This window comes from Syngnathus typhle, linkage group LG16 (genome assembly GCF_033458585.1).
Source record: "Syngnathus typhle isolate RoL2023-S1 ecotype Sweden linkage group LG16, RoL_Styp_1.0, whole genome shotgun sequence".
In the NCBI taxonomy this organism is placed as follows: Eukaryota; Metazoa; Chordata; class Actinopteri; order Syngnathiformes; family Syngnathidae; genus Syngnathus; species Syngnathus typhle.
Genome location: NC_083753.1, coordinates 7,171,515 through 7,189,951, shown reverse-complemented (window position 1 = coordinate 7,189,951; position 18,437 = coordinate 7,171,515). Strand labels below are relative to the sequence as shown.

General features: G+C 43.0%; 1 long non-coding RNA gene across 1 annotated transcript; it reads left to right on the top strand.

Moving 5' to 3' along the window:
- Positions 1-9,375: 9,375 nt before the first annotated feature.
- On the top strand, positions 9,376-13,225 carry LOC133169753 (uncharacterized). The gene is made up of 3 exons (XR_009718448.1): positions 9,376-9,892; positions 10,016-10,094; positions 12,650-13,225. It is a non-coding gene; the product is annotated as an uncharacterized LOC133169753 (long non-coding RNA).
- The last annotated feature ends 5,212 nt before the right edge of the window (positions 13,226-18,437 follow it).

Genomic DNA, 18,437 nt, shown 5'->3' with positions numbered 1-18,437 from the left:
TATCAATATTATCTGGATCGATTATCCTGTTGTGTGGGTTGTGTTAAGACCGATCAGGGGTAAAAATAGATTATCCTGAGATTATCCCTGAGAAGACTTAATAGTAAGAGAATTACAGATCTTTTTAAAACAACCACCACAGCAAAATCAGATTAGCGTAATGCTAACAAATGCAATGCAAATCGCTAACGTTAGCATGGATAGTCAGCACCGGGAGAGCCGGTAAATACGTCTCCTATCACCTCCTTCCAAATTTTAGCAGGGAGAGCTAAAAGTCGACTTTGCTCTTCATTTATGATGACATTTAAGTCGGCTTTTGGAGGCGCCGTGTTTTGCGACATGTTTATGCGGCGACGGAGGGGGGTGGCAGATAACGCACTGTAGCTTTTTTTCCGGTTTGATTTATGAGAGGGAAGCGCCGGGACCTCTTTGTACTTTCACGTCGGCACTTTTATTGAATCAAACCTCACAAGCTAGCGTCACATCACAGTTGATTTAGTGATCACTTGGTGAAACATTTTTTTTTTGACGGCGACGACGTTGTCAAGGTTGAACACGACAACCCTGAAATTGATTGGTATTTTTATTTATTTCGGCGGCTTGGCTTTGTCAGATGAGAACCGGAGGAGAGCCCTCCACGGATAAAATGCTTCATTTTGCAAAATATTGGTTTTGTCTTTTGATGGTACACAGTCAAGAGGAGGCACGTGGGTGGACCACAGAAAGGCGGTTTGTCATACAGCATTATGTCAGCGCCGTGCCTTCAAGGTTTCATTTTAAATGTCAAACATTCTCCCTCATAACATATGCGCATGAACTCATGAGGGCTGGGAGAAATGTTGTACTTTGTCATCACTAATTGCGCCGACGACCAAGAACGACGGCGGGTGCCCAAATAGAGAGACGAACGAGGGCATTTCGCACCTGCTCGTAGGTAAGAACGATGATCTCTAGGAGCATCAATCTCTCTCGGGGTGGAGCTTTTCATCACCCGCAAGACGTTTGGTCGAGATGTGACCTTGCGGAGCTGAGTTATGACAGTCTCAAATTGAAAGTATCAAATTGCCACCATTTAGGCTGCGGCTTCAATTTGCTAACAGCTGGACAAAATGGCCTCTCCAAATCAAAATGCCTGACTTTACGGGAAATTATTTTTGAGTATTTGTTGTGCTATTTATGATAGACATGCCTACCAAATGTCATGTTGCCAAGTGGGAGGGCTGAAGTCAAACAAAGATTAATAGCTAAGTCTAAAATGGCCCTTTCAAAGCAAAATGGCCAATTTCCTGTGTTTTTTCAAACATGGTTTCTTGAAATATTTCTCATGATAAACATGCCGACCAAATTTCATCTTAAGTGAAACCGACTTTACGATCCACAGTTCTTACTTCATCTGTAAATTAGCTTGATTTGAATGGTTAACCAATCAAGATTTTTACAAAGGCGAATTCAACGAACATTCTCTCGATATGTTTTTCTTTGGACTGAAGAGTTAACAAATGGAACAACATCCTGGCAATATCAGCAGCCTCGCGTCCTTGTTGGCTTCGCAGCGTGTTCTGCTCTTAATTAATCCTCATTCAAATGCAGAGAACACATTTAAATGAACAACTGCTGAGCAACAAGTCAATCATCCCGAATCTGTCGCCACGTGTACACTGTGCAGCTTATTTGTAGTGCCGTTGAGTAGGATTAAGTACGAATTTAAGTCATTAGTAGAAAACGTCTATGTTCTGAGGCCGCGGAACGACGACACTGCTAACCGCATAGCTATATCCGTTAGCATGCGAACACAGCATAGCATAATTTGACTTGCGATACACTCGACTTAAATAAATGTTTTTTTTTTAATCAGATACATTGCTTATCGTGACTTTAACCATTAACAATCAACCATTAGCGCGCTAACAACAGCATAGCAATAATTCACAAAAGTATATTGGAGAAGACAAAAGCATGCCTTCGGATATGAGAGAAATTCAAACAGCCATTTGCGTGTATCGACAATCATAGTACGCTTTCATTTCTCTCATTGATTGTCGTTTTAGTTGCGCTTGAACGTGTCGACACAAGGCTTTAACGCTGTACAATAGAGTAATTGCAGCGTAATTACTATGCGCTATGGTGTGATCAGAGTAATTACGATGTGCCTTCATTTTTCCCGTAACATCACTTGACTTCTATCGTATATAATTGCACAGTCAGTCGCCAAGTGGGAAAATTCGGTGGGCTGCTTGCAAAGAAAAGCACAAAAGAAACTTCCAAGTCTGACCCTAATTAGTTAACAGTAGTCTGGGAAAACAAAAACAAAAGAAAAATATATATTCAGGAGTTTTTCTTTTGGAGGATTTGGCTCATCGCCGAGAGCAGCGAGCGTGACAGAACGACGGTTAACTTCCTTACGCCCAACATCTCGGCTAACCTCTCTCCAACAAGGGGGCGACTAGAAAGAAAGGCTAACATGAAATCCATTATGCTTAATGGCCCCCAAATCCTTAAAAGCCTCACAGGACCTAATCTTCATCCCTTTCTCCTACAAATGAGCTCACACAGCTTTGAAAGTCTCCCATTAAAAAAAAAAAAAAGTTTCGAGTTGCTACAACTTGAAACTGCGACTGTTTGGCGACTCCACAATAAGTTGCCATTTTGTAGCTATGATGAGTAAATATTTGTCAAATCCACAATCTCCTGTGTGGATGGAAGTAATACCTTTCCCTTTCCTAAGCCTCCATGACTCTGTCATCTTCTCCATCCTTTCTTAACACCTCCCCCTCGGTAATTATTTCCTCCCGCCTTTTCTTATTGCTGCCTACTCCACTGTCCTTCCCACTTTGTTACTTATTATTTAATCTCTCTCATTGGCGCGCACGCCGACTCGCCATCCTTCCCGTTAAATGGGTGCAGTGACCCCATTACGCGACGTGGCCGAGGAAGAAGAAGAGGACGGAAGAAAGGCATGGCGAACCGCTAGCGTTCTGGCCGCCTTTCAATGGAGATGATTAATGAGCGCCCCCTCCGAGGGGGTGTTATCCCTGCTCCGGACCGGTGGGGGACGCCGACGGGTCAAACGCACCGACGACGACAGCCTTCAGTTGTGACATTATCATTAACAATAGCGGGCTAATGGGATGCAGTGGATGAGTACCCAGGGACAACATGGCCGTCATTTTGTTTTTCTTTCTCGTGAATTAATGAAATAAAAAGAACCAGGCAGATTTCCGTTTGGTGAAATTGCGTCTATGGTTACCGTCACTTTTCCCCCCTCTGTCATCGTGGAAAACTCATAAAGACGTCTCTTAGCCTGATAAGGCGACGAAATTTGCCGCGTCTGCACGCAAAGCATCAAAAATATTGAAAGCGATCAACGCCCTCCGCATCCATTATTAGCCACTGCCCAAAGCACCTGAGCTAATTAGTACGAAAGTCATCATTTCCACACACACGCTGATTAGAGTGCTGGCTGAATGAGTTGGGCCGCTGCGTGTTTGAAAGCGGCTCATTTGTATTTTGCTCCGTCAGCGCGTCACACTGCGGGGGGAAAAAAGCCTTTTTGACACCTCGTGCGCCCGTGTTGCGTTTTTTTTTTTCCGTCTGGTTGAAACTCCTCAACCCACTTCCACACAAGTCCTTGACGGCAAAATGCCATGAAATGGCGACAAAGCGCTATTTTTGTCTAAACGGAACTCACACTAAGATAACACAAGATTACAGCTGAGCAGGTTTTGTCCAAACAAAACTTCTCAACCCACATCCACAAGTATTGCCGTGACACCTACACGCTACGAGATGGCAGCAAAGCACTATTTTTGTCTAAATAGAAAATCCTCACCTCACTTTAACAAAGCTATGATTTCTTGATACCATAATGCCACAAGAGTAAAAAAACTATTTATTAGTATTATTTAATGTGTTTTTATCCAATATATATTTCTTCCACTGTGGTGGATTGACCCACTAAAAACAAAAATCAAGCTCCTGTCTTCTCTCAGAACCGCCTTGCCGTCACTAGCCTCACCTTTTTTTTCCAAGTGGCATCCTGTCATGGGGGAAAAAACAAAAATCAAGTCCAGAGCTCCACCTGTTTACATTCAGTTGGAACTGTCTGTCCCCTTGGCGTGGGATCTGTAAAAAGCGTGTGTGTGTGTGTGTTTTTTTTTTTATGTCCCTCCCGCGCTTGTTTTGGCAGCACTTCATGAAGCAGTTGACCCGTGACGCGCGGCTGCCTCATCTGCATTCAAAGCCATTAGCTCTCGTAAAGGACGATGCCGGTGCGAGAGTCACGGCTGAACAGGAGGACGTGTTGTACTTGTCACAGCTCTGCCGACAACTCCACTATTCTCCCGCGATAGGACACAGCCTTGAGATACAAGCCGTCGATATAACCTATGGTCGCTTTGTGCAATGACTCGGCAAACGGATGAACGAATTCTACATGTCCCCTTTTCAAGCTGCTTCCCGAGTCCAGTGATAAAGTGCGACCGTGTGCAGATTACCGTCGAGTGTCGTGCTTAAGGATTCTTATTGAGGGTCCACTGCCAATGCGCTCTCTTTTTTTTTTTTGAACTCTACCAAAACGCCTCCTGGCCCTCCATCTGGCTGCTCAGTGACTGTGCTCAAGTAGCGGTCACAAGGCTCCTGTTAGTCGCACAATATACCCTGAGATTCTTCTTCCTGATCTTTGGGATGACGACCCCCCCCCCGCCACGTCCCCCCCGGGCCGTTTCAAATGGAGTCCGCTGATAGCGGGCGAGGTAAGATGCTGAGGTGGGCGGACAGCGAGCGGCAGATGGACCGCGAGTTAGAGCGTGACTCTGACATTCCTGCTGCTGACATTCCTGCTGGGGGGGAATTATCAGTGGTAAACAGAGCACGCACACGCTCACTGGAGAATAACACACATGGGTGATACAGGTACACACGGACAGGACAATCCTTTTTTTTTTGTCCTCTCGACACACTTGGAGGGGAAGGCGGCATTGCTCAGAGTGGCCCTTGATAATTTATTTATTTTTTTAACAACAAAAATGTTGACGGCGGCTGAGCTGGTGAAGGTTGTAATAACAGCGTTCACCAGTAGATGGCAGCAGACGTGCGGCGGCCATTGGGGATTGCGGAAAAGTGTGATTTTCCCAAACGGCGTTATTAATTCTGGTGAAGTTACAATTTTCTATGATAATTGATCGTTTTTTCCTGTAAAAATACACTATAATATTTCACGTTTATTACAAAATACTTCTTGTTAAATCGATTGCATCTTTTGCCCGTTTTTTTTTCTACCCCTGCTGTAAAATTTTAGAGTTGTCATTTTTCTCTTCTAGATTGGCAATCTAATGTAAAACTATGATTTGTACAAGAATAAAACATTAGGAGGCAACGTATGGAAATTTGGCATTTTGCATTCAATACCGAAGCCGTCTCCTTTTATGCATCGTGTGTCCACGGGTGCCAACGGATGTGTGTGTGTGTGTGTGTGTGTGTGTGTAACCTGCATGGAATTGAGTGAGTCGAAAATGGGCGTCATCATCGTCGAGATCATGCGGCATGAGCAGGAGTGTCTGTCTGGTGCCTGCCCCAACGTTTCTCCCCGCAATAACAACACACACACACACACACACACACATTTTTACACCGCCTTTCTCTTCTCCACTGGGATACCAACATTAAAGAGCTTTCTCATAATGAGGGAAACTACAGAGGAGAGACTCACACAAACACATCGGAACACGTCCCATCGTTACGTAAAGGTTACGTAAAAGGCATGAATATTAAATGCTTGGAAAAGTGTATGTACGTCCTGTGCGCGTGTGCGCGTGTGTGTGTCAAGCGTGTCTTGACATTTAAAGAAGGAAAGTGGACTGGGCTCAGCTTCTCTCCCTTCCACCATTATTAAATTAGAGCTGCTAATACGGAGCACCAGTGGCAGGCAGAGACTTTATTGACGAGCTCGTCCTCAACCGAACCAATTAAAAAAAAAAAAAAACACAGCAGTCGATATGACGTTTGAGGAGACATCTCCCGCACTGAAATACGGAATCAATTAAGCCGAAGGAGGACATTGATCGGGGACCAACATTTAGATCGATAAATTGATCAGATGGGAGATTTTTTTTTTTTAACGCTCAGCATCTAAAATGTTCAAAAATGTGTCTGGCCTGGACTTCAAAAACGGTGCCGATACTACAACACCGATACCACTTTAAAACTTCATTTTGAAGCTCAAGTCGGAATGCAACGTCAATCATTTTTTTTTGCAATTCAAGATTATAAAAAAAAAAAAAAAACGACTCACACGGCACCTCCAAAAAATGAAAAGGTCACGTCTTGGCTTTGGCGTAACATGATTAAAACAAACGGTAATCCTTTGCGCGACAATCACACCCGGGAAAACGTTTGACCTTTAGCAATTGATTGATTGCGGATTCGGTCAAGAAAACACTTCGCCTCCTCCGATCGCTCACAATCATCTTTCGTTAAACGGCGGGAGGCCGTACGGGCGCCGTGTGAATATTCCAAAACGGTTTCGGCAAAGTTGTTATGTCAAATAATTGATACCTCGTTAGTCACGGCTGCCCCTTTAAACTTGTCGTCGTCGCCCAAATTTGTCAACACAAAAGACGACTTGACGAGGCATTTTGCCGTCTCGAGAGCCAATCATTTGACGCGCTGTCAGCTCCACAATAAAAGCGTAATTACGCTTTGGACCGCGCGCACAAAAGACGCTCGTACGGTATCGCCGTTCTGATTAGTCCGGGATTAATTGCTTTTTATTTTACCCGTGCATGTCTCGTACATTCCGCGAGAGAAAGCTTCACAGTCGGCAGTCGCCGCCGCCGCTGCTGCTTTAGATGAAACGGGGGAATCGTCCGTGATTAAAAATGTTTATTTTCCTCAAGATTAAGAAGCATCAAACTGAATTATAGGATGGCGTGTCTCCCCGGAATGTTGCACTTTTATGAAAATGGTGCATTATTTGTTTGGATGCGGTAGAATGAGTTTGGAGAAGGTGAAAAAATTAAAAATGGGTTATTACAGCTTGGACGCGGACAATTTTCCCATGACGGCATTTTTTATTTTTATCGCTTTTATGTTGATTGAACTAAAAAATGGTGAATGCTTTCTGTCCATTCATTTGTCATGTTTAAAATGGAGAATTTTAGACTTCTTTTAAAAGTAGGAATTGCGGGAAAGTAGGGGAATATTTTGAAGGACAATTTGACAATTTTTGTTAAACTGAAAAATAAAATTGAGCCTAATTTTATTTATTATTTTCAATGGGGCGTATTTAAATTTAATTCACATCTCACAGTTGATTAGATTTTTTTTTTAATTGTTATTATGGGACATTTCGGTGTCCGAAACCGGGCCGTTACGTTGGCTCCCTTTTGGCCTTGCCGCTGTTTTCATTCAGCCTTGAAATGAATCACCTTCGTCGTACGTCACGGCGCAGTTGTAAAAACGTCTCCGTGTTTGCAAGAGGTGACGACAAACAACCGGGCGAAGGTTGATGCTCCGGCAAGCCGCCGAGACATTTTATCAATGGCCAGCAAATAAGTGGGAAGCCAATGAAGGTCAATTTGCCGGATGGCGAGAGCTGGACAGGATCACAGCCCGTGCCCCTTTCATTTTGTGCTTTGCTGACCTCTGCTGCCTGTTATCCTCGGCTATCTTTACTCAGCTTCTGGCTCCGGACAGAAAAAGTGGCAATCGTGAAAAATGTCAAGCTTAAGCTAGTTGCTGCGCGCACTTCTAAAAAAAAACATACTTTTGCTCTTTTGTCAATTTCCAGCTCTGGGATTTGAGTGGATGGTATTTCGGAGAGTGTAGGACGCTTGTATTCACCCCCCTTCCTCGCTTCACATTCAACGAGCGCTCCGAGCTGTTTATCGATAGGGTTAGGATCAATACGGGGAAAGGGATGAGATCAGACAACACGTTGGCTTTCTTTCCTTTTTGTTGTTTGGCAAAACACGCTTTTTTGAGGTTAAGAGAAAAATTCGATTCATGCTAGACGCTAGGCGATTCAAATATGAAAGAACATTGATCAATATACCTCAAGGGTGGATACCTTGAGTATTTTCTATTCAGGTGATTTGTTTTTTTAGACTAACGCTGGTGCATCGTGACATTCAAGTTTCTCTGCTCTTATCCAAATGACTCCTCCTCGCGTTTATCTTTATTTGGGCTCAGTCCGTTTAGCGCTGGATTGCTTCCTCCAGTGCCGCGCACCCCCCGCTGCGTCTAAATGGAACCCAAAAGAAACTGCCAGTGTTTCAGTCAAGCGGCGACTTTATTCGGCGGCGGCTTAAAGCTTAGCTTATGCTCGCTAACCCGCACCGGCCTTATGAAACCGCCGTGAACTTGACTACAAAAAGATGTGGACGCAAATTTGGAAGCACTTAAAAATCAAATGTCAATAGTTCTGAGAGAGAGAGAAAGAAATCGCTGTTGGTGATGGCTGATAGCAACTAAAAGCAAACTAGGCAGCTGGGTTTGTGTTGAAATTGGGGTGAACACCTTCCATTACCTGCAATTTTTCAGTCAAACTAATTCTGTCCGCTAGAGGGGGCACTTTCAACCACTTAAATGATCACTTTGTGGCTGTTCTGAAATTGGCTCGGTACTCAGAATTTGATACCTAATATTCCAAAGGCTAATAGATGGCAAGTTTGAGCAGCAAAGTAATTTGTGGTTTATTTTTTCTTTCTACATTTTAAGAGACTGAATACAGAATATCAGTTAATAGCATTAGTGCAAGACAGGTCGGTTCTGTGGGACCCTTTTATGGATTTACCATTTACTGCCACAACTTGTTCATAATTTTAGGTCTACATTTAAAAGGCGGAGAGGGCAATTGCACACTCTTAAAAATTCTCACTTGACTTTGTATGTAGTCATCAATCAGTTGAGAGTGGAAAAACTTTTCCTACGGACACAGAAATCATTTTAAAATAATTTCTACATTATGAATATAAAGGGTACCGAGGTATTGTACCTGTGCCGATGCCAGTCTTATTTGACGGTATCGGTTCTTGCGAAAACCGTCGATACCAGCCATCGGTGGCATCTCGAAATTCAGTCACGCCCCCTCAAGGCCTAGTACCGAACGCAGCGACCACCACAAATGAACCAGTATCGCCACTTTGTCAGGGCAGGTTCACTCAGCACAATAATCGCCCCAAGAGGCTTTCGGCCGACCGTGTCAACAACAAGGAGATAAGAATCTCGTCAAATTCGTACCAGAGCGACGAGGTCCTCTCGGGCCCCGCGCGGTTGTGGTTATCTGTCGCTGCAGATTTGGCCCAAGGTGTCGCGCGTCTGAGATGTTGTCTCCCTCTTTATGCTTCCGCCCCGTGCTGCCTTATCTGATGTCACCTCCTAATCCGTCACGCAAGCGTCCCTACGAGGGATCTCCTACAAACGCGGGTTTACGCCGAGAAATAAGGTCGACAACCTCATCTGGGAATGGTAAAATTAAAACCTCTTTTTTTCTGCCCCACCCCCCCCCCCCCCACTCAAACGTGTTTTATTCATCTCGAGTATGAATAATATTTTTCCCCTTTTCAACTTTGACGATAATACGAGTTGCTCGGCTCGCCGGCAGATATTTTGTGTGACTAAGTGCCAGTTACATCCATTGGCACATTCGCATTGCACGAATATCTCCAGAGAAGGTCACGCGCGGTGTCAAAACAACTCAGTTGCTTTTCAAGCAATATTAACTCATCTGCTTGATTCACAGAATCGGTTTCATTTCATCACAAAATGCTCAACTTTTATCCGAATGCAAAAAACCTTTGGGAACCTTAGCAATTAAAGATTCCGAAAAATCCAAAGGGCACTCTGAAGCGAACCGGTGGAAATGCTGCACGGAGACTTGTCACAAGAATACAAGGTGTCAAAACAACTCGGCTGCTTTTCAAACAACATTGCTTCCTACAACTTAATACGGGGGAATCGCATTCGGGAAGTCTTACAAAACGGCCACCTTTCAACTTGTCTTTGTTTCTATCTTGAGAGCAAGGAAGAAAAAGCTCGCCGGTGATTCCCAAGCGGCCGCCATGTTGCAGGTTGACTGCTCTCCGCTTCCTCCAGAGGTGTGTGTGTGTGTGTGTGTTTGTGTGCTTATAAAGGCGAAGCCAACAGCTTGTGCTGCTTCAAAAGCCTCCTTTTCTCCGCAGTTGAAATGCGTAAAGGGAATCTCTTGCCGTTGCGTGATGACATCGCACAAGAAGGAGCGGCCAATATGGATGAAATAGAAAATAAGCGCCGCAGTGTTCCGCGGGCCTTAAAAACCAACAGAGACGATGTCGTAAAATACAAGCAACCCCCCCCCCCCCCCCCCCCCCACTAACTCTTTGAATATTATTGCTGTGGGGTGGGGGGGGACAATCAGTCGTCATGGCTCTCAGCAAGACTCCTGGGATTTAAGACTGCAGCAACAACACAAACACCAAGGATGCCAGTGGATAAAATAGGCAAGCAACCGGCTCGAATCATCACGACACAATTTGTAATCATGAGCGCGGTAGGCTACATTAAGATGCATGTGCAGCCGTGGATGTCTACTAATGACCATAAATGTGAAAAATGTTTGTAGATCTACACAATGGTTGGTTAGTTGGCCCAACATTTCACAAATGCATTTTGCAAATGTGCTCAAAGATCAATAAATGTGGACAGAAATGACAAACTGCGCAAACACACGCACACAAATTGCCCAAATCTGAAATTGTGCAGAAAAATCTGACGCCATACTACTTTAATCAACCGATTGCTACAAACGGTGCAGCAACTCATGTAGACAGACAATATGACCGAAATTATATTGACTCATATATGTGCCGTACTGATGAACTAAGAGAAGTTGGCATGTTGCATACTTCTTTTATATTATTGCCCGGAGGCCGCCGGAAAGTGGCCATTAAATTGATGCGGTGTGTTTATTTTAATTTGATTTAACTAAGTCATTACTGTATGTTTTTTCTGAAGTCAGCCTACCCCAGGGCAACTGTAGCTACACAACGTATTCTACCAGCACCATAGCATGAATATGCGAGTGCATAAATAATGAAGCATCTTCGAATGTCCAGAAAAGTCCAATATAAAACTGATGCAATATTAGTATCATTATTAATTTCAATAAAGTAGCGTGCTGTTTTTCTTCATTAAAATACACGCGCACTACAGTATGTTAGTTTCACGGCACTTCCATTCATCTCACAAAAACTCGAAGTTTTGCCAATTTGAAAGTTGACCAAAAAAAATTACAAAATGTACAAAAACAACAACAACAAAATTCACAGAAAAGAAATAACTAAAAAAATATCTGAGTTAAGAAAATAACCCAGCATTTTTTTATTTATTTTTTGCTGTGTGTACGGAGCCCCCCCTTCCTCCACCGGTGCTTCCGCATAAGTGTATTCCGCTTAAGGGCTGGCCCGTGATGATGTCTCTTTATCCCCACTCTGTCAGATGTATATTTAATGCGGGTGGCTAGTAGGAGCCGACACCAGCGCCAACCTACACACACACGCTTTTGTCGCTTTGCATACAGTAGATCAGACAGGCTGGATGGCTGGCTGGAGATTGCTGAGCAAGAGAAAACAGAAATCCATGTTGCGTTGACACGCGTAAAATAGCGCAATGCAAAAAAAGAACAACAATCAACCGTACCACTAAAACACTTTTATTCTTTCGAATCCGACTCGGCATCATTTTAGTGTTTTATGTTGTTTACTGTTTTTAATGTCAATACTTTATTATTTGAGCGCTTTTTGTTTTGATACGTCTGCGTTTTATTTGACGTTGAGCACTTTGTATGCAGCTATGCGTGCTCGTTTCCGAAGTGCTCCATAAATAAGTCGCGGCTGAGTTATGGCGTCATATTCCGAGGGAAGAATTGATGTGTCGCATTTTGAGGAAAAAAGAAAAAAAAAAAAGAAATGCTGTTGGTAATTTCCCGAAGCGCCGTAGCTAGCGGTGCGTCTCGATAATATTGCCACGTGACACGGCTTTTCTCCTTGCGCCTTAGCTTATTATTCAGGGTCTTTCTCTCCCTTTTACTCTGCTTTTTCTTCTCGTCTTTCGCCCCGCTGGAGCCAGTACCATCCATTATTGTTGTTTGCCTAAGTAGAACTATAATTTCACAGGCGAGGAGCCCGATCAGGTCTGGAGTCGTGATTAATAATCTGAAGACCAGTGAACGATTGCGGCCCACATATTCGTCTGTAGCTAATTATTCGCTGCGTAATCGCAAAATAGATTACGGATTTATTCGAATGTGAGACGCAAGAGTGGGGGTGGGAGGGGGCGGGCAAGCATGGGTGGGCTTCCAAATACAGGCTCGAGAATGAGATTAGTACACCGGCGTGGGCGTCGTTCAGAGTTGCATTTGCTATTGTTTTATTGCTCTGATGATCATGTGAGGGAGGTGTGAAATATTGGGCCGTGGGCTAAACGCGGCCCGCCACATTCTTTGAACCGCCGCACAGAGCGACATAAAAAAAGTACTGCTTGGGCACCATGCCCACCCCCTGTCGTAACGTCCCTTGCCAAAAAGCGATTTTTCGGCGCCTTTATTTTCCCTGGACGGTTGAAGCGACGGCAGGCTTTGAAAAGAGGCGATATAAAAATTTGTTTTGTTTTTCAGCTGCGGTCTCGAGGCGGCTAAAGCATCCTGCCACCAGGGGGAGGAGGAGGGGTGCCAATGACGCCGGCATGCGCACAAACCCAAAGAAAAAACTTCCTCCCGTGTGTGTGTGTGTGTGTGTGTGTGTGTGTGTGTGTGTGTGTGTGTGTGTGTGTGTGTGTGTGTGTGTGTGTGTGTGTGTGTGATTGCACAGCTTTGCTTATTTTGCCTGCATACTAAAAATGAGCATTATGATCAAACAAAGGTCACATAATCCTACTTTGTAGAGCAGAGTTCCATCACTTTGCACAGTATCGTGTGTGTGTGTGTGTGTAGTTGTGTGTACGGGACTGCACGTTGCTAGGCAACCGCATTGTCATTTTCACCTCCAGTGAAAGAGATTTTGTGAACTCACCCAAAAGTGCGCACCCGCCCTGCGTGACTAACACACACACATTCGTTAATATCATTATCTATAAAAAATAATTATTCTGTTGCATATAAAATCACCAATAACAGTGAAATAGAATGTAGAACATTTAAAAATGACACCTATGATCCTGCATGACTAACGTTTCAAGTTCACAAGAAAAGGTTGTTTTTTTGGGGGGTTTTTTTTACATTAAAATCATTAAAGTGATGTTCTTTGCAACTCGCTCGTCATTTTGTGTGTTGTTTTCTTCTTCTCCTTCTCCCCCCTAGTGACTTAAATAAGGCCAGTGATGATAGAATGAGGCAATCTCCACTCTTTAGGGCACTTGTGTGTATGTGTGTGTGTGTGTGTTAACACGAGGCGCAATCATAGCAAAATGAGTGGAAATAAGGAAAGTGTGTGCGCTTATTAAAGGGGGGGGGTGTGGGGGGATAAGCTCGGCCATGGCCGTCAGCGAGGATTTAGCGATGAAGAACTAAAAGGTCTCATCTCTCCTTCTCCCTTGCCGTCTATTATTAATTGCCATTGTTCAATAGTGTCAATGTCCTTTGCCTGTCAACCCCCCCCCACCCGACGTGCGACCGCCTTCAAAGGGAACTTTGACGCCGAAAGAAGGAGAAGCGCCTCCAGCCTGGAGTTTGCTCACACTGTATTTAATCTATCCTTAAAATGCTCTGTACTGTATGAAGAAAAAGAATGGAGAAATATCCAGCACAACGTCAAAATGCTTCGCTAGTCACGGGGGAAACGGACAAAAAGCAGCGGGAGCGAGGAATGCGACGCAAAATGACAACAATGAGGGGAGGAAAAACAAACAAACATTCATTCAAAAAAAAAATTCGCAGATTTTTCTGAGCGCCGTGAGGTTTGATTTATACGAGCGGCGTGTGGTGGCGGCTGATTGGACTCGCATCACAACAAGCGGAACTTTGGCAGGCTTCCATGTGGTTATTGCCACCCTTCGATGTCAAGGAGAATTAAACCTATACCACTGCTGCACTGAGAAGCCCAGAGTGAAATGAGAATCCTAATCAAGGCCATTGTGAATTTTCAATGGGATCTGTCAAAACCATTTGAGCGCTCTCCAAGTCAAGTGCTCTAAAAACATCAATATAACAAGTACGCAGTCGAACGAGAGCAGATTGCCACTGATTAATATTGGAGTATTTCAAGGACTGATCTTCCATGTAGCAGCAAGGGGATATATTTTTTTATATTCAGAGCTCAGACTGGAAATAAAATCTCAAAAGTCCTCCAGTCACGGTTGCGTTGCTTTACCGCAAAAATCGATTCATCAGGCTCGGCCTTGACGAGCTCATGTACGACTTGACAAGTGGCAAATTTTGTCATTTTCTTCTTCCCGCTTTCAATCTGCACTTAGTTGTTATCCTATCAAGGGGTAGGGCATTTATTCAAGGTCCAATTTGGTTACAACAGCCGCTTGGAAACGCTGACGCACGGTAACGTGAACCTTTTGGCAATTTCCCCGGCGGGCCGCTGCGCTACATACTCTGCTAAGGCCGCAATATGAATTGTCTCTGCTTCTGTCTCGACACCCTACCCCAGAGCCCGACCGAATGAAGAAGAAGGTGTCAGCGAGAGATGGGGAGGCGGGATTGAGCAGAATGGAGTGGGGGTTACAGAGCGGTGGAAGGAAATCGATGTTCCCCGTGCAATCCATACAACTCTCAATTATCCTACTGCAGCCTGTCGACGGCTACTCTTGAGAAGATGAAGAGGGGAGACGCCTGGAGCTGGAGACCCAAGAGGATGGAACCCTACCTCAACCTTGCTGCAAAACCCTAATTTGACATCCTAACCGAGGTTTGAAACAAAATAAACTAACCCTGGCTTGAAAATGGTCTTTTATTATATGTAAATTGTCGTAAAAAAGATTTTTTGTGGCCTACAAACTGCCACTACAGTACAAAATAGATTTTTTCTTTTACCTTAAAAATGCCCATTACAGTGCAAAATCATCATAAATAAATATGTTTTAAAATGGGTTGAAAGTTTTTAAGATCATAGAAACCTACCTTGGTGGTGCTGTTTGGAAAGTTTTTAAAATCATTGAAACCTACCTTGGTGGTGCTGTTTGGAAAGTTTTTAAAATCATTGAAACCTACCTTGGTGGTGCTGTTTGGAAAGTTTTTAAAATCATTGAAACCTACCTTGGTGGTGCTGTTTGGAAAGTTTTTAAAATCATTGAAACCTACCTTGGTGGTGCTGTTTGGAAAGTTTTTAAAATCATTGAAACCTACCTTGGTGGTGCTGTTTGGAAAGTTTTTAAAATCATTGAAACCTACCTTGGTGGTGCTGTTTGGAAAGTTTTTAAAATCATTGAAACCTACCTTGGTGGTGCTGTTTGGAAAGTTTTTAAAATCATTGAAACCTACCTTGGTGGTGCTGTTTGGAAAGTTTTTAAAATCATTGAAACCTACCTTGGTGGTGCTTGAGTGGAAGATGATGGTGTCCATCTGGTCGCATTAGTTAGCTTCCTTTTTTAACTCTGTTATCATTTGATGCCTGAGAAGGAGAAAATAAATAAATCTCGTGCCAAAAAAATGCTATTTTCATGAGACATTAGCATTAGCTTAGCGCAAACCTACCTTGGTGGTGCTTGAGTGGAAGATGATGGCGTACATCTGGTCGCATTCGTTAGCTTCCTTTTTTACCTCTGTTATAATTTGATGACTGAGAAGGAGAAAATAAATAAATCTCATGCCAAGAAAAATGCTATTTTCATGAGACATTTCGACAACCAGCATTAGCTTAGCATTAGCTTAGCATTAGCTTAGCATTAGCTTAGCATTAGCTTAGCGCAACGCGGGAAAAAAAAACGTTTGTCATCTTTTTAAAAGCAATGTTTCACTATTTTTTTAGACATACTTGCAATTTTCTGAGAAGCTGAACAGAAAACTGAATATAATAATGTAATAGTGTCCGAAACGGTTGAAAACTGACAAGCTTAAATAGTACCTGCGTGAAAATGCGGCCAATGCTGCATCCATCAGTCACAGTAGAATTTATGAGAATGTGGACAAAAGAAAAAGAATAATAACATGTTCTGTCTCGAGTCTTCACCCAAACGGACGCCATAAGCGCGTCTGCCGAGCAGCGAGGACCAAAAGCTAATTGTGGACTTATCGACATTGTCTCACAGCAGCAATATTCATAATTGGTCATGGCTGCGTTTCCCCACCGCTCGTATCGATCCCGACCCAACATGTTTGGAAGCTGCCGAGCAAGAATAAAAAAAACAAGGAAACGCTCGTTACGATCAATACTTCTTTTTATTTTCGATGTTTTGGTCTTTTATTTACAAAGACGGGAAAAAAAACACGGTTTTTGTTTCTGTTCACTTCTAATCATCCAGACGGAGCGCAACGAAAACGTCAATGTAAGCTAGCTAGCTAGCTACATGACACTTGTTTGATTGTAAAAGTACATTTAAAGACCTTGAAAAATTAGATAATTGCTATAAAACATATCTACAGTAGAAACAAGTCGATTATGAATGCTCACCTTTTACTCAACTGTAGGTTTTTTTTCTCTTTCTTCCCCGCACATACACATTCATGCCTCCATCTCTCTCTCGCGCGCGTTCAAGTGATCGATTGATCTCGAACCCGTTCAGTAAGCTAGCGCTGAGTTAGGAGAACCCGGCCGCCTACCATTGATTAAAGCGTGCCTTGAGATCGCATTTATTTTTCACTAGTGTAGCGGCACCTGTATGTTTTAAAGTAAATAGATAGATTGTTTACGAGCCTCTATTAGAATACAGTAAGGCACAGGTGGAAACTAGTGTTGGCTCGTGAGTGAACGATTCGTTCAAAAGAACGAATCATTTCAGTGAACGAATCACTTCCTACAGTGATTCGTTCTTTTTTCAGTTCATATGACTTCAACCAGTAGGTGTCGGTAATGCCCGTTGAAGCTAGTGCCACCTCGCCGTAAACCAAAACGAAGAAGAAAACGACGTCACTTCCCGTTCACGAACGAGTTTTGTTTTACTTGAGATACAAGTAACGAGATACAGACTATGGGATTTTTGCTTTGACTAGCGAGCAAAAAAAAAAAAAAATTCAAGGTATTTTCCTAAATAATTCAGCAGTATTTAGCACAAAAGACACATGGCCGTGTTTGGGATGTGTCTCAAATGGAAGCAAGTAAAGCTTTTAAGGCTCATAAGCATTTGTTTTTGGTTTGGCTTGTTAACAAGACAGTGGTGGCTTTGCGCAAAAGAGCCACACTGAAAGCTAATTAGCCACTGACAGTCTGGTTGCCACCTACGTTTGCCGGGAAGCCAGTTAGCATTTCTTTTCCAGTTTTTGAAACACACACACACACAAAAGACAATTGCGAATTGGCTGCTATACTTTTAGCTCTCAGCTATTATTTTTTTAGCTATTTTGAGGGAAAGCCCTACAGACGATAGCGTTTGTGCTATCTAGGCGCTTTACTGCTTGTGTTTTAATCAGCTACAAACATGTACAGCAGTAACCTGCATTTTTTTATTTAATATATCAAGAGTGTGATGTTTAAGCTCTATTTTGAAACCCTTACAGGAAACCTGTAAATGACCTATATTGTGATCATGTGCCATAGCGATAATATGGTGACTTAATGAGCGATGTGTGCTTCATCGCTAGATAAAGGGGACGTCAGCAACAAAGAGACAGTAATTAAGACTGTGCCATTTCCCTTCTCACATCACATCTATTGTCTGGAAAGGTGCCTCTCATTATGATTGATGGGCCTTTTAGTTCGTTTGTGAGTGTGTGCGTGTGTCTAATGGTTGATAGGGCCCAACAAGTGGTGATGATAAAAGGTTCAAACTTTGAAAGCCCGATCCTGGTTTGAAACAACATAGCGCGAGCAATATGGGTGTTTTGAGACAGATGCAAATTCTGACATTTGGCAGACTTAGTCAATTAATTTAAGACATACAGTATATAATGAATTCAATATTTTCCTTTTTGCTTTGTTAATGCTCAGAATGACAAAGATGTGAATTACAGACAGAACATGCATCTGATTTACAATCATTTGTCATTTGTTTAATTAAAAGATGAGAAAAAAAATCACTGATATTTTGGGAGTATATTTGATTATCTTTATCAAGTGTTGTAATGTGTTTGAGTAAAATTAAATTAAAAAACAATGACAAAATAAGCACAAAAAAAACTGCCAATTTTCTTAATTATTTCGCATCAGTGACGTCACGTGCACGCCAATTGTTCAGGTGCGTCATGTTGTGAGTAACAGCGGCCTACTGTGGACAACTTGTGCATTACACTGTCTGGACATTTACCTCTACAGACAGATGTTGGCCATTTGATGCGGTATGCGTTTGATCACTAGCTGTTACTTTCC